At 41.7% G+C, this 15,527-nt stretch overlaps 1 protein-coding gene across 7 annotated transcripts in view; it reads left to right on the top strand.

The window, feature by feature from the left end:
* The first annotated feature begins 485 nt into the window (after nt 1-485).
* The window catches only part of LOC135531287 (caspase recruitment domain-containing protein 8-like), a 76,552-nt gene continuing 61,510 nt past the window's right edge, over nt 486-15,527 (top strand). For 2 of the 7 annotated variants that reach the window (XM_064959427.1, XM_064959412.1), the window contains exons 1-2: nt 487-594; nt 1,124-1,200. The gene's annotated coding sequence lies outside the window, so the exon portion shown is untranslated. Of the gene's footprint in view, nt 595-1,123; nt 1,201-9,401; nt 9,556-13,584; nt 13,745-14,665; nt 14,784-15,527 lie in introns of all 7 variants that reach the window. The other 5 variants (XM_064959416.1, XM_064959425.1, XM_064959423.1 and 2 more) reach the window with 5 other exon arrangements.

Genomic DNA, 15,527 nt, shown 5'->3' with positions numbered 1-15,527 from the left:
ACCCCCTCTCCCTCCCCCTCTCGGCATGGGAAACACATGTTAAGTAGATAAAGAATAAAAATTAAGAGAAAACATTACACTCACAGAAGTTCCAAAAGAATAAAGACATTTCAAATGTCATAGTGTCTATATCTCTCGCATTCCTCCCTCACAGCATCACATGCCCTTGGCTCCTCCTCTTCCTCTTCCCCATCATCACACATTACAGTGTAATGTCCTGCTGAACCACCAGGGGGACCTAGAGATAGGGTTGCAAAATTGCTGAATATTTTAATAAATTCCCTAGTTTTCCCAAAATCACTGTTGGAGGATTCCGTGAATCAGGACGGTATAATCAGAGATGTTATATCGACTTCGCAGCTAGATTAGAATGGTTTAACCATGGTCTCTTGACTGACTCTCACACCTATTTTGGTTTGTTGTCAGTTTGTCCACAAGGGGGCGACACACTACTAGAGACCTATAGGTAGGATGTGTCATAGGATGAGCTGGGCTGCTCAAAACGAAAGGAAACTGTAGCGCTCTGCCATCGGGCTTCATTATTTTCCAGTCGGCTGGTTGCGCCTGGAGTGTCTGAAAATGGACTCATCAAAAGTAAGACAATATAGTTTGGAAAGGAAAACTTAGTATGTTACTATTTTATCTGTAAACGTCCCTGAAAAAGGTTGTTGATACAGTTAAGTAGGCTACATTGTATCCGTTTCATATTTGATTTACAGCAACATGGAAGTGCGAGATTGACTCGATCAAAGTGAGGGAAAAAGTGATTTACATGATGAAATGCAAGAACATGTGATGTAATAGACATTAATGTTGACCTTTGAACTATATATTCTAATCTTGCTATGAATTCATAACGCATTAATATCATTTGTAATTCATAGCTAGTACTTGGCACGTCATTCGAACGAGTGAAGAAAGCGGAAATAGTTTATAATTTACTCTGTAACGTTAATTAACTGGTAAACTGTTGCGATTTCAATGAAGTGATGTTGTCAAGAGAACTGGTGTTCTCAACAATGACTATCTCATCCATTAAGTTTTATTACACGCCTAGACCCTAACCTGGTGTGGTCCTCAGTAAAAAAGACTTCAGACAAGACATACTGTGTGTGTTGTGTAGGTGGTAGCTGCCTCTGAGAAGGAACAGAAGCCAGCAGGGGAGGAGCGCGAAGAGACGTCCAGCACCTCTTCTGGAATGTGAGTGAACATATTGAGGATATTAGTCCAGGGTGCGAATTATGGGGGCTCAAATAAACCGTCAGGGTTGGGAAGGTTACTTCCTAAATGTGATCCGTAATGTAATTTTTGGATTACCCAAACTCAGTAATGTAATCTGATTACATTCCGTTACTTTTAGATTACTTTCCCCTGAAGAGCCATTAGAAGAAGACAATAATGTATGTTAACATTTGAACGACATCTATCGCAGGATAAATCAATGTTAATGTTTACATAGCTGGCCATATATGGATGTTACATTTTACTTTGTGGTGGTTATTTTGGCTTCTTCTAACCCATCACTTTCCACTTCATATAATAATACGATTAAATTATATCTTTACATTAAAAACCAAAGTTTATCAGATTTCCAGTCATTCCAATAATGTTATACCCCTTCATGTTCAAGAAAAAACTTGGAAATATTGAAGTATAGATTAGCCAAAGTGTTTAACCTGAGCATGACCCCAAAACTACGGACTTAGCCAGCTTTACTCTGTTTATGATTTTGTTGTCATGGAGGACTGATTCGCCTCATTGATTCAAGTTGAAAAATAAATGCTGTTCTCGTGGAATGGCATGCTTTGCCAAGAGTGTGCAGTGCTGTCATCAAGGCAAAGGGTCGCTACTTTGAAGAATGTCAAATACAAAATAGATTTTGATTTGTTCACTACATGATTCCTTATGTGTTATTTCATTGTTTTGATGTCTTCACTATTATTCGACAATGTAGAAAATAGTACAAATAAAGAAAAACCCTTGAATGAGGAGTGCCCAAATTTTGACTGGTACTGTATTTATAATTTCTAAGTCAAAAAATGGATGTAGCAACTACAGATTGGCCCTTTAAGCCTATCAAAAGTTTTAGGAAAAAAAGCCTCACTTTTATTCTATAGGCTGGGATCCACACTATGCAGCTGTTATTCTATAGGCTGGGATCCACACTATACAGCTGTTATTCTATAGGCTGGGATCCACACGATGCAGCTGTTATTCTATAGGCTGGGATCCACACTATACAGCTGTTATTCTATAGGCTGGGATCCACACTATGCAGCTGTTATTCTATAGGCTGGGATCCACACGATGCAGCTGTTATTCTATAGGCTGGGATCCACACTATGCAGCTGTTATTCTATAGGCTGGGATCCGCACTATGCAGCTGTTATTCTATAGGCTGGGATCCACACTATGGAGCTGTTATTCTATAGGCTGGGATCCTCACTATGCAGCTGTTTTTCTATAGGCTGGGATCCACACTATGCAGCTGTTATTCTATAGGCTGGGATCCACACTATGGAGCTGTTGCAAGAGTGCATTTTTTCAGCTTAAACTTCTTGAATTCAACCATTATTGGGTTCAAATACACATTTAGATTTGTGATCAGCCATCCACAACCACCACAATCCATAAGCTAAATGAGAGAGCAGCAGTGTGTTTCACATCAATGAGCTATGTAGATCAATATTAAGTGATGTCCGTATCGCCGTCATCCTTACCTCAAAGCGTTTCTTCAAGTTTGATACCGACAGCAGTCGCACCATTGGAAGAAAGGGAGTGTTTTATGTCACATGATCTGTAAAGACTCCAAACATTCATGAATTATGGACAACTCATGAACTAGGGTGTAAACATGTTTTGATTCAACTCATGAACTAGTATGTAAACATGTTTTGATTCAACTCATGAACTAGGGTGTAAACATGTTTTGATTCAACTCATGAACTAGGGTGTAAACATGTTTTGATTCAACTCATGAACTAGGATGTAAACATGTTTTGATTCAACTCATGAACTAGGGTGTAAACATGTTTTGATTCAACTCATGAACTAGGATGTAAATATGTTTTGATTCATCTCATGAACTAGGGTGTAAACATGTTTTGATTCAACTCATGAACTAGGGTGTAAACATGTTTTGATTCATCTCATGAACTAGGGTGTAAACATGTTTTGATTCAACTCATGAACTAGGGTGTAAACATGTTTTGATTCAACTCATGAACTAGGATGTAAACATGTTTTGATTCAACTCATGAACTAGGGTGTAAACATGTTTTGATTCAACTCATGAACTAGGATGTAAACATGTTTTGATTCATCTCATGAACTAGGGTGTAAACATGTTTTGATTCAACTCATGAACTAGGATGTAAACATGTTTTGATTCAACTCATGAACTAGGGTGTAAACATGTTTTGATTCAACTCATGAACGAGGGTGTAAACATGTTTTGATTCAACTCATGAACTAGGATGTAAACATGTTTTGATTCAACTCATGAACTAGGGTGTAAACATGTTTTGATTCAACTCATGAACTAGGGTGTAAACATGTTTTGATTCAACTCATGAACGAGGGTGTAAACATGTTTTGATTCAACTCATGAACTAGGATGTAAACATGTTTTGATTCAACTCATGAACTAGGATGTAAACATGTTTTGATTCAACTCATGAACTAGGATGTAAACATGTTTTGATTCAACTCATGAACTAGGATGTAAACATGATTTGATTCAACTCATGAACTAGGGTGTAAACATGTTTTGATTCAACTCATGTATTATATTGAATGTTGGCTTCCTGTTCTGCGTGTGTTCATGTGTGTAAAATTGCCTCGTCTGAGAGTGTAGGCTACCAGCAGTGGTGTAGGTCTAGTGGAGGGTAAACACAATTGACCCACTTTTTTCAGACAAATGCAGTGAAGTATTGGGAGCGTTACTTTTTTTCACCGCAACTGGCTATCAGTGTTTACCCACCAATAATTTGACCACTACGTCACTGGCTACTGGTTCAGCCAATCAGAGTTTAGCCACCAATAATTTGACCACTACGTCACTGGCTACTGGTTCAGCCAATCAGAAGTTCATGGCAATACACATTGTAGTTTAGTCTAGTAAATTGATTGTGTGTGTTAGGGTGACCATCCAGATGTTCCTGGGACAGTTTCAGTCCCATTTCAGATGTCAATTTGTCATCAAGAAGCATCAACTAATGTAGCTCTAATCAATGGCACTCGCTGCATGTCATTATTCAGTCTTTATGGTGTTTTGTAAGAGATGTCTATTTCTATTCATCACATGGTGTCAGTGTACATGCAGTCCACTGTTTAGATGGTGTCAGTAAATATATGCTGTTTAGATGGTGTCAGTGTACATGCAGTCCACTGTTTAGATGGTGTCAGTGTACATGCAGTCCACTGTTTAGATGGTGTCAGTGTATATGCAGTCCACTGTTTAGATCAGGGGTGTCAAAGTCAAATGGACGGAGGGCCAAATAAAAAATTTAGCTACAAGCCGAGGGCCGGACTGTTCGAATGTTCATTGAAAAATGTTTAAATGACGCATATAGTCTAGTGAACCTAATTGAACCTACTGAAAACCTAACAAATATATTCCAATATGATCAGATAAATAAAGCAATATTTTCTTATGGCTCTGTCAGTAATCTTTAATTTTCAACAGACACAAAAGACAAATTTCCTTTATATAAAAATCCCCATAACATGAACATTAAATGAAAGAAACCGGTATTCAAGGCACCATCAGTAGCCTATATTTTCTATTTTAGCAAAAGTGGGCTAAATTTACTTCAAAGAAAAAAACAATAATAGCAATTTTCTATCATCCACTCAACTGAAATATTTTTAAAATATAATTGGATTGAAATACAATAAAATAAAGTGCAAAAATCTATTAATCAAAAACAACACTTTGTTTAAGGAGAAGTAACATGCAGTGAAAACAAATATTAAACTTTAACTTTTAAACTTGAACTGAGTAAAAACTCTAAATATGTGATTGCACAGTAATGTTCACTTGTTTGAGGTTGAGGGTGATACTTGGTGGTGTCCCATCTTTTCCACAAGTTCATCAATGTTCGGGGTAAGGCTCTGAGCTGAGGAAATCCTCAGAATTGAGTGGAGGTGTTCAGCAGTAAGTCGACTTCTGTGTGATGTTTTGTTCAGGTTCATCAAAGAAAAAGTTGTTCACACAGGTATGTGCTGCCAAACATAGACAACGTTTGAGCAGCCTGGATGCGCAGCTGGGGCATTGTGTCGGGAGGAAACGGGCGAACTCCGCAGCACCCACTGCCGCATATTTTGCCCTCAGTGCATCATTGCATTGGAGGTCAATCAACTCCATTTGGAGGTTTGGTGGTGAGCTTTCCACGTCAACAGCAAATGGGTTACCGAGCAGTTCCAACCTGCTTTTTTGTGCTTCAAAGTCAGCAAATCGGCGTCGAAAGTCAGCGGCAAGCATACCTATTTTATCAGCCAACTGTGCGCTCGGGAACGCACTGGTAGAGAGCTTCTCTTTCATGGTCTGGCAGCTGGGAAAGTGGCTCAAATTTTCTTTCCGCATCTGCGTCTCCCACAGAGTCAGTTTGGTTTTAAATGCCTTCACTGTACTGTACATATCAGAGATGACATGATCCCGACCCTGCAGCTGCAAGTTCATTGCATTCAGATGACTCGTAATGTCACACAGAAAAGCCATTTCACACAGAAACATTTCGTCTCGGAGTTGTGTTGTGTCTTTCCCTTTGCTGTCCAAGAACAGACAAATCTCCTCACGAAGCTCGAAACATCTTTGAAGCACCTTTCCCTGGCTTAGCCATCGCACCTCTGTGTGATAAGGCAAATCACCATGCTCCGTTTCTAACTCCGTCAGAAATGCCTTGAACTGGCGGTGATTCAAACCTTTGGCTCTGATAAAGTTAACTGTGCGCGTGATGATGCTCATTACATGCTCCATTTTCAAGGCTTTACCGCACAACGCTTCCTGGTGTATGATACAATGATAAGCTGTCAGCTCACCTGTCGCGTTTTCCTCTTGCATCTTTTCCCGTATCTTCGCCACCAGTCCGCTCCTGTGTCCACACATCGCAGGTGCTCCGTCGGTTGTCAAACCCACGAGTTTTTCCCAAGGCAGCTCCATCTCATTTACACATCTTGACACCTCTTCATACAAATCATGCCCCGTAGTTGTGCCATGCATAGGACGTAAAGCCAAAAACTCCTCTGTCACGCTTAGGCTGGAGTCCACTCCGCGGATGAAAATTGACAACTGGGCAATGTCAGAAATGTCGGTGCTCTCATCCACAGCCAAGGAATATGCAATGAAATCTTTTCCCTTTTTCACAAGCTGCTCTTTTAGATTGATGGACAACTGGTCTACTCTCTCGGCAATGGTGTTTCTGCTCAGACTCACATTTAAAAAGAGTTGCCTTTTTTCTGGGCAAACTTCGTCACAAACTTTAATCATGCAGTTTTTGATGAAATCCCCCTCCGTAAATGGCCGGGCTGATTTAGCGATCTCTTCTGCCAAAATAAAACTGGCCTTGACAGCAGCCTGGCCTTGTGATTTGGCTTTTTTGAACAGAGCCTGTCGAGATTTGAGGCCTCGTTTTAATTCCTCTGCCTTTTGTAGCCTTTGTTCCATGTCCATATTCTTGTTTTTGTCCGCGTGTTTCGTTTCATAATGTCGTCTCAGATTATACTCTTTCAGTACCGCCACACTTTCTCCACACAGAAGACACACAGGTTTTCCAGCTACCTCCGTGAACATATACTCCGACTCCCACCTTGTTTGAAACCCCGGTTCTCAGTGTCCACCTTCCGTTTTGCCATTTTTGATGGGTATCTGAAAGTTAATTTTACTGTGATGCTGACGACTGCTGTGCCAATAAATATTGAAATGAAGCAGCCTACTGCTCGGTGCGTCACCGTTGCATTGTGGGAAATGTAGTATTGGTGCGTGTAAAAGATCTGCGGGCTGCCGGCTTGCTGCGGTCTGCGGGCCGGTTCTAATAATAAATCAAGATCATCCCAGGGGCCGTAAAAAACCTTCTCGCGGGCCGGATGTGGCCCGCGGGCCTTGACTCTGACATATGTGGTTTAGATGGTGTCAGTGTACATGCAGTCCACTGTTTAGATGGTGTCAGTGTACATGCTGTTTAGATGGTGTCAGTGTACATGCTGTTTAGATGGTGTCAGTGTACATGCTGTTTAGAAGGTGTCAGTGTACATGCTGTTTAGATGGTGTCAGTGTACATGCTGTTTAGATGGTGTCAGTGTACATGCAGTCCACTGTTTAGATGGTGTCAGTGTACATGCAGTCCACTGTTTAGATGGTGTCAGTGTACATGCTGTTTAGATGGTGTCAGTGTACATGCTGTTTAGATGGTGTCAGTGTACATGCTGTTTAGATGGTGTCAGTGTACATGCAGTCCACTGTTTAGATGGTGTCAGTGTACATGCTGTTTAGATGGTGTCAGTGTACATGCAGTCCACTGTTTAGATGGTGTCAGTGTACATGCAGTCCACTGTTTACATTTACATTTAAGTCATTTAGCAGACGCTCTTATACAGAGCGACTTACAAATTGGTGAATTCACCTTCTGACATCAGTGGAACAGCCACTTTACAATAGTGCATCTAAATCATTTAAGGGGGGGTGAGAAGGATTACTTTATCCTATCCTAGGTATTCCTTGAAGAGGTGGGGTTTCAGGTGTCTCCAGAAGGTGGTGATTGACTCCGCTGTCCTGGCGTCGTGAGGGAGTTTGTTCCACCATTGGGGGGCCAGAGCAGCGAACAGTTTTGACTGGGCTGAGCGGGAACTGTACTTCCTCAGTGGTAGGGAGGCGAGCAGGCCAGAGGTGGATGAACGCAGTGCCCTTGTTTGGGTGTAGGGCCTGATCAGAGCCTGGAGGTACTGCGGTGCCGTTCCCCTCACAGCTCCGTAGGCAAGCACCATGGTCTTGTAGCGGATGCGAGCTTCAACTGGAAGCCAGTGGAGAGAGCGGAGGAGCGGGGTGACGTGAGAGAACTTGGGAAGGTTGAACACCAGACGGGCTGCGGCGTTCTGGATGAGTTGTAGGGGTTTAATGGCACAGGCAAGGAGCCCAGCCAACAGCGAGTTGCAGTAATCCAGACGGGAGATGACAAGTGCCTGGATTAGGACCTGCGCCGCTTCCTGTGTGAGGCAGGGTCGTACTCTGCGGATGTTGTAGAGCATGAACCTACAGGAACGGGCCACCGCCTTGATGTTAGTTGAGAACGACAGGGTGTTGTCCAGGATCACGCCAAGGTTCTTAGCGCTCTGGGAGGAGGACACAATGGAGAAAGTAACCTTCCCAACCCTGACGGTTTATTTGAGCCCCCCATAATTCGCACCCTGGACTAATATCCTCAATATGTTCACTCACATTCCAGAAGAGGTGCTGGATGTCTTTTCACGCTCCTCCCCTAATGGCTTCTGTTCCTTCTCAGAGGCAGCTACCACCTACACACACACACAGTATGTCTTGTCTGAAGTCTTTTTTTACTGAGGACCACACCAGGTTAGGGACTAGGCGTGTAATAAAATTTAATGGATGAGATAGTCATTGTTGAGAACACTAGTTCTCTTGACAACATCACTTGATTGAAATCGCAACAGTTTACCAGTTAATTAACGTTACAGAGTAAATTATAAACTATTTCCGCTTTCTTCACTCGTTCGAATGACGTGCCAAGTACTAGCTATGAATTACTATGATATTAATGCGTTATGAATTCATAGTAAGATTAGAATATATAGTTCAAAGGTCAACATTAATGTCTATTACATCACATGTTCTTGCATTTCATCATGTAAATCACTTTTTCCGTTACTTTGATCGAGTCAATCTCGATCAAGCACTTCCATGTTGCTGTAAATCAAATATGAAACGGATACAATGTAGCCTACTTAACTGTATCAACAACCTTTTTCAGGGACGTTTACAGATAAAATAGTAACATACTAAGTTTTCCTTTCCAAACTATATTGTCTTACTTTTGATGAGTCCATTTTCAGACACTCCAGGCGCAACCAGCCGACTGGAAAATAATGAAGCCCGATGGCAGAGCGCTACAGTTTCCTTTCGTTTTGAGCAGCCCAGCTCATCCCATGACACATCCTACCTATAGGTCTCTAGTAGTGCGTCGCCCTCATGTGGACAAACTGACAACAAACCAAAATAGGTGTGAGAGTCAGTCAAGAGACCATGGTTAAACCATTCTAATCTAGCTGCGAAGTCGATATAACATCTCTGATTATACCGTCCTGATTCACGGAATCCTCCAACAGTGATTTTGGGAAAACTAGGGAATTTATTAAAATATTCAGCAATTTTGCAACCCTATCTCTAGGTCCCCCTGGTGATTCAGCAGGACATTACACTGTAATGTGTGATGATGGGGAAGAGGAAGAGGAGGAGCCAAGGGCATGTGATGCTGTGAGGGAGGAATGCGAGAGATATAGACACTATGACATTTGAAATGTCTTTATTCTTTTGGAACTTCTGTGAGTGTAATGTTTTCTCTTAATTTTTATTCTTTATCTACTTAACATGTGTTTCCCATGCCGAGAGGGGGGGGAGAGGGGGGTAGAGAGAGGGAGAGAGAGGGGGAGAGAGAGAGAGAGAGAGGGGGAGAGAGGGAGAGAGGGGGAGAGGGGGAGAGGGGGAGAGGGGAGAGGGAGGAGAGGGGGAGAGGGGGAGAGGGGGAGAGGGGAAACAGAGGGGGAGAGGGGTGAGAGGGGAGAGAGAGGGAGAGAGAGGGGGAGAGGGGGAGAGGGGGGGAGAGGGGGGTAGAGAGGGAGAGAGAGAGGGGGAGAGAGGGAGAGAGAGAGGGGGAGAGAGAGGGGGAGAGGGAGAGAGGGGGGGAGAGGGGGAGAGAAAGAGATAATATATTAATATCTGTTGTCATGTTATCATCAGACAGGTCAATTGTAGAAATTAATGATAGTATAAATGTAAATGAATGAATGACTTTGCATTTGTAGCATGAAGTGAGTTGATGACCATGTTTCTGGGGTGGATATGAATTTTGACGTGAAAATCCACTGAACAAAAATATAAATGCAACATGTAAAGTGTTGTTCCCATTTTTCATGAACTGAAATAAAATATCCCAGAAATGATCCATAGACACAAGAAGCTTATTTCTCTCAAATGTTGTTTAAAAATTTGTTAACATCCCTGTTAGTGAAACTTAATCCTTTGCCAAGATAATCCCCCCACCTGACAGGTGTGGCATATCAAGAAGCTGATTAAACAGCATGATCATTACACAGGTGCACCTTGTGCTGGGAACAATAAAAGGCCACTCTAAAATGTGTAGTTGTCACAAAACATATAATGCCACAAATGTCCCAAGTTTTGAGGGACCATGCAATTGGCATGCTGACTGCAGGTGTGTCCACCAGAGCTGTTGCCAGATAATTGAATGTTAACTTCTCTACCATAAGCCGCCTCCAACGTCGTTTTAGAGAATTTGGCAGTACGTCCAACCGGCCTCACAACCACCGACAACATGTATCCACACCAGCCCAGGACCTCCACATCCGGCTTTTCACCTGCAGGATCATCTGAGACCAGCCACCCGGACAACACATGCAACTGAGGAGTATTTCTGTCTGCAATTAAGCCCTTTTGTGGTGAAAAACTCATTCTGATTGGCTTGGCCTGGCTCTCAAGTGGGTGGGCCTATGCCCTCCCATGGCTGCGCCCCTGCCCAATTGTGAAATCCATAGATTCGAGTCTAATTTATTTATTTAAATTGACCGGTTCCCTAATATGAACTGTGACTCAGTAAATTTGTTGAAATTGTTGCATGTTGCGTTTATATTTTTGTTCAGTATAGAATAATGCAATCGAAAACACTATATGATAATTTATACACCAGGGTTGTGCTCAAATCTGAATTTGAGAATAGACTCCCATTCAACTCATGCACAGGATGTAGAATAAGAATTTAAGTGACAGGAAGTATAATTTAATTCAGTGCAATTCAAAGACATTTCACTCAGTCATAGAACATTAGAATTTAATTGAATCTGACAGGTCACACTTCCAGATACCAAAGAATATATCACTTTTCTCTGGAAACAATGTTCATATAATCTATTAACCTTAGTGCTTATAATAGACCAGGGTTTCCCAAACTCGGTCCTGGGCTGAGAATATGTACATATAAGTATATGGATGAGTGATGGCCGAGTGGCACAGGCAAGGTGCAGTAGATGGTATAAAACACAGTATATACAGTGGGGCAAAAAAGTATTTAGTCAGCCACCAATTGTGCAAGTTCTCCCACTTAAAAAGATGAGAGAGGCCTGTAATTTTCTTCATAGGTACACTTCAACTTTAACTTAACAGACAAAATGAGAAAAGAAAATCTAGAAAATCACATTGTAGGATTTTTAATGAATTTATTTGCAAAATATGGCGTGGAGGAGTATATTAAAATGAATAAAGCTGGTGATACTTCAGTAGACAATATCACAACCCTTTGGACTGATTACATACACGCTTCTCTGTTGTATTCTTCTTCATCATCATCTTCCTCTTTTCCTTCTTATTCTCTGCATATTTCTGCCATTTTCAGGATCTCATCTGGACAGCGGGTGGCCTGAACATAGAGACAGAATTAGTACTAAAGGCTCAGCAGTAAATGTCCCCAAGTTGATTTATAGTGGACTGTCTGACCAGTCTCTTATCTCTTACACTCCTCTGTTCTTTCTCTCCGACACCCTGTTTTCACTGCCATAACTCACACATCTCACATCTTTCATTGTGCTGACCATTTGGAACAATGTAAACATCACTAAATAAAGTGTCAGGATACCAGAGAGTCTGCTGTTACGTTTTTTTTGTTTAAGCCTTTATTGCAGCCAAGACTAAAGACAGTCGCATTCATTCGTGAATGCAATTTCCGAAAATGAACTTTATTTATTTTTTACCTAATTATTCGATGTTTGCTCTATTTTATTTTAAAACTTTAAATGATGAATTGCATTTCAAGTCATAAATGACTTGTATGCTGTGTGATGACATGAGCGAATTGATTGATACAGTAGCCTATATAAGTATTGAAATATAGGTAAGTTATGGTATTAAGACTAAACAGGATGCGCTCTTAGGCCTACAGCTCAATGGTGGTTATACAAGACTGCTATACTAAGCCTTCTAAAGATAATGACATTACCTATTATTATAATGATGATAACAATATTAATTATAATAATAACAATAAGAAAGAGATCAAGATAAAGTAGCATTATTATTATCTCTCCTCTATCTCCCTTCCTCTCTCCTCTATCTCCCTATCTTATCCTTCCTCTCTCCTCTATCTCCCTATCTTATCCTTCCTCTCTCCTCTATCTCCCTATCTTATCCTTCCCCTCTCCTATATCTCCCTATCTTATCCTTCCTCTCTCCTCTATCTCCCTATCTCCCTTCCTCTCTCCTCTATCTCCCTATCTTATCCTTCCTCTCTCCTCTATCTCCCTATCTTATCCTTCCTCTCTCCTATATCTCCCTATCTTATCCTTCCTCTCTCTATATCTCCCTCTTATCCCTCCTCTCTCCTCTCTACCTTCTCTTCTTCTGTATACACTGCTAAATCCATTTTCTATCACTATAAATGTCAAGCTTCTGCCTCGAACCCTGGGAAACTCTTCTCCCACTTTCTCCTCCATCTCCTCCTGCTCTCTCCTCCCTCTCTGCGGGTGACTTTGTCAATCACTTTGTAAAAAAAGGTTGATGATATCCGCTCCTCTTTCACTCAGCCCACTGGGTCCACTGGTCCTACTCAGACCCTACACCTTGACCTCTTTCACTCAGCCCACTGGGTCCACTGGTCCTACTCAGACCCTACACCTTGACCTCTTTCACTCAGCCCACTGAGTCCACTGGTCCTACTCAGACCCTACACCTTGACCTCTTTCACTCAGCCCACTGGGTCCACTGGTCCTACTCAGACCCTACACCTTGACCTCTTTCACTCAGCCCACTGGGTCCACTGGTCCTACTCAGACCCTACACCTTGACCTCTTTCACTCAGCCCACTGGGTCCACTGGTCCTACTCAGACCCTACACCTTGACCTCTTTCACTCAGCCCACTGGGTCCACTGGTCCTGCGACTAGTGATGTCCGGCCGCCCGAGAACCTGGCCACTTGACCATATCCCCTCCTCCCGTCTCCAGACGATGTCTGGAGACATTCTCCCATTCCTCACTTCCCTCATCAACTCCATTTTGAGACGATGTAGCCAGTATACACTTACTGAAAATATAATTAATCTAAGATAACTCAAGAAATCTGTCATTCATTTACAAGTTTTTGCAGAGAAGATCATAATTGCGCAATTTTGCATCTGACTAGGATGTTTAGTGGCATGAATATACGGGACAAGGGAGGTCCCGCACGGGACAAACCTATTTAGCCCAATATAAAGGACATCCCTGCAAATTCGGGACAGTTGGCAACCCTATTAAAGATATAATATATTTATCCATGAAATAACAGCATTTATGTACTTTTCCTTCAGCTCAATGTCTTACCATGGACGGGTCCGTTTTCAGACACTCCAGACGAGCGAGACAGCCGAAGAAGAGCGCTACAGTTTACTTTCGTTTCCAACCGCCCAGCCCATCCTGCTTCTTCGTTGTGGTTTAACGGCGGTTGGCATCCAATATGTTGTGTCACAGGTGAGATGAGAGAACTCGATCTGGTGACCACTCTGCTACGGTTCTCCCAGGAGGAGGGAGGGTGTAGAACAATAGAAAACACTAGGCAGAGCCCCGCCTGTTTTGAGCCCCAAATGTTTTGCAAAAAAAAAAAAAAATGACATTGGGCTTGCCAGTTTTGCAAACTATATATATATCATTGAGTTAATAAAGCATACAAACATAGTCTCTTTTTTATATTATTGAGCAAGGCAGCTCCAAAATGCAGGTGTTTCTGCCTAGCTCAGTGCTTTCTGTGGTGATGGGTCAAGGTCATTGGACACAGATAACTGAAGTCAAATCACGTTATATCTACAGTAGCTTTGATTGGACTGATCATGTCAACATCTTACTTTCAAAGTCTTAGCTGGCAGTCATCATCATGTATCAAGTCAACAATCTACTGGCAAATCCTTTATAATTGATGTCATATGAAGATAAATAATGAAGAGAAGTTATAGATAAAACGTATCTGTCCTCATCGGCCATTGGACATAAACATTACACAATAAGTTGGAAATTCAACAATGAGTGGTTTGGAAGGAATCAGTGTGGTAACTGTAAGCATTGCAAAGCAATCTTTAGACTGATATTCAATGGAGTGGCTGTGTGCTCCCAAGTCTAAGATCAAGGGTCTATTTTCCTAGTTTAAAATTATAACCATTCAACATTTGCCATTTTGTCAATGAAGCATGATTTTTGACGAACTGAAAACAAACTCAGAATTGCAAAATCTGACTTGAGTGAGTTCGTGACAACTGGGATCTCAAGAAAAAAGAGCTACAGCTGGGAAAATAGGTTTTGATCTTTCGTCCAACTCGGAATTGTAAATCGGGAACCCGGACCTCATTCTAGAGCTATGACCTGAAGATCACTGACGTCATCATGATTAAATTTTTCCAGAGTTCCCAGTTGTCCTGAAAGCACCATACATCCAGAGAATACCAGACTTTGATGACAAAATTTGCCCATGGAGGACCGCCGATCCACCTTCCTGTTCAAGTGGGCACAGCACAATAAGGTGAATTCAAAATTGTCTTGTATGCTGCTGCATAAATGATGTAATATGCCAGGGAGATGTGTATTCTGTTGGTAAGAAAGTAATACTAAATGCATGTTGTGTAGTAAGCTTTTAGTAGCCCATGTGCCTCACCCTAATAATTAGGTCTATGTTTACCTCTTAATTCCGCCTACTGTTCTGACTTGGTGGTGCACATGTAGCCTATAACCTGTTTCTGAGAAATGTAATCAATCGAATCTTGTAACTGCTTTCATTGTCTGCTTATATGCCCCCTTAATTTATCCTACGGTTCTGACTTGGTGTACAGGGAGAACACTGTAAGAACGGCCCATGTTCTGAATTCTGTCGCTGTACATTACAAAAGTGCGGAACAAATAGCTCATTAATGTCTGAATTGGAATGACGGATGGCCTCTTATCCGCTTCTCGTCCCCTTATGCCATAGTTTGTACGTCTCATTTGTCTTTAGAAAACACATTTGTTATATCAAGTCAGCCATGTTTTTTTTAAAGGTAGTAAAAAAGGCTGAATTAACTGTTTCACTGCCAGACAAGGCTCCACTGATAGCCAGGTGTAGCAGTGGTGCTGTTGGGACAGCTTTATGTAGGCCCTAACAGATTGTAGGCGTTGTTTGTCACCGTTATAGTGCAATTCATGTATTGTTTAGTGTTGTGTTGTGTAGTGGCTTTGCTGGCATGCATCCCACAATTACATTTTTTTATTAAATTAACATGCTAAAACCGCC

The sequence above is a fragment of the Oncorhynchus masou genome, chromosome 5 (assembly GCF_036934945.1).
Source record: "Oncorhynchus masou masou isolate Uvic2021 chromosome 5, UVic_Omas_1.1, whole genome shotgun sequence".
NCBI classification, from domain to species: Eukaryota; Metazoa; Chordata; class Actinopteri; order Salmoniformes; family Salmonidae; genus Oncorhynchus; species Oncorhynchus masou.
The sequence above is the reverse complement of the archived record's forward strand: the minus strand, read 5'-3'. Positions and strand labels throughout refer to the sequence as shown.